Source organism: Balaenoptera physalus (genome assembly GCF_965194825.1).
Source record: "Balaenoptera physalus genome assembly, chromosome: 7".
In the NCBI taxonomy this organism is placed as follows: Eukaryota; Metazoa; Chordata; class Mammalia; order Artiodactyla; family Balaenopteridae; genus Balaenoptera; species Balaenoptera physalus.
In genome coordinates this window covers 89,036,151-89,037,901 of record NC_138886.1, presented here as the reverse complement: position 1 = coordinate 89,037,901, position 1,751 = coordinate 89,036,151, and positions in this window count along the sequence as shown.

Sequence of the window (1,751 nt, the reverse complement as noted above, 5' to 3'; positions counted from 1 at the left end):
GCCTGCCACACCTATATATATGGGTGAATTCCTCTCTTTTTGAGGTCTGTTAAATACCTTGAAATTCCTGCACCTGTTAAGAGGTGAGCTTCTTTATTTACCTGATGACGCTGCTGGGAACATAGGAGGGATCAGGTAGAGGGAAAAGACAAATGTTTCAATTCTACTTGTAAAAGTATAATTTACCAAATTTCTGTAAGTCATAACTAGCTTGAGGGAGAGAATTTCCTTATATCTGGAAAACACTGATTAAAAACCAGTAATATTTCAGACAAAAATAAAAAATTATAACCATACCCATCAGTTCACTCAGTCCTATGTGAGTAATCCTTGGTCTTAATCCTCAGGTAACTGTTTTATGAAGCCATCACGTTTTTCATTAGAATTCTTTAATTTATTACCCAGTTCAATGGTGTGCTCTGAAAGTTATCAGAAATCTATGCTTGTCAAAAAGTTCTTTCTATGAATCTTTTTAAAGGTGAAGCATTTTTTGCAAAAGCATCAGAGTAAGACAATAACAGTCTATAAATGACTAAAGACATCAAAATGCAATGTTAAAGATCTGATTGCAATGCAACTGACAAAGACACTTGGTTACTGCTGTGACATAAAACAATTTAAGATAATTACTAGAATTACGCCTGAAAACATTGTACTAGGACAATGGATTTTTTGGAATTCCATATAATTTCTAGAATATCTATATTAATAACTTTTACCCATACAATGTAACCAATTTATCACCACTCATCACCACTCATCACCACAATGCTTCCCATGTGATTTAACATACCAAATAAACCTAATTAGCTTAATATTTCTCTCTCTCTGAGATGCTTCAGGGGTCCTCTGTGAAGCATCCCAAAGTTAGAGGTCAAAAGAATTTTGATTAGAATTCCATATTGGGAAGTTTGTCAAAAATATCAAAAGGTTTCAAAACACTTCGTCAAATAGAATCATAGGTCACTGTGGAACAATGCTTATTCATTTAACCAAAGTGATAATAAAAGATTTTGAAGGAAAATACAGAAACTTACAATAGATTACCAGTTAAAGGTAGAGAAATTTACAATCTGTTATCAAAAGCAGATCAGTATTTTAAGAAAACTTTATCCTCTTGAAAGAGAGAAAAACAGATTCAGGTTTTGTATCATTTTACTTTTAATATTAAAATTTATTTACTTAATCAAATTCAGTCTAATATTAGCCAGTATTTACAATGCATAAAATTTTTCCTTCAGGGTTTCCTTTCCCTTAACAAAATGAATTTCCATTTCTCACACCTTCTTTTACTGAAAACATGCCTCCTACTTTCCTTACATTCTGAAATGTTTCCCTTATTATTATAGTAGTTTTTGTTACACATATTTTAATTCTTAGCCTTAAAACCTAGTTTCTACCAAAAACCAACAAGTAGGCAATTATGAACTGTCTTTTACATTAGCATTAAATAGATTTTAGCCAACTTATAAATATTACTTATGGTTTCTAGAAAATATGTGCTTTTTTAAAAATAGAAAATGTCTTAATGTGACACCAAACATATTTACTAATTGTCCTAAATATCTTTAGTTCCTCTGTAAAAAGAAGTCTATGTTCAGTAATTAATGTTCCAGTATCTTATTTGGAAATGATCTGGGTTTTTAATGGATTCCCATCACTTAAGTTAAACAAAACTCAAGTTACCAAAATCTGGAAAGACTATTTTAAACAGACATTCCCAAAATGTAATTATTCCTGAAGAGTTTACC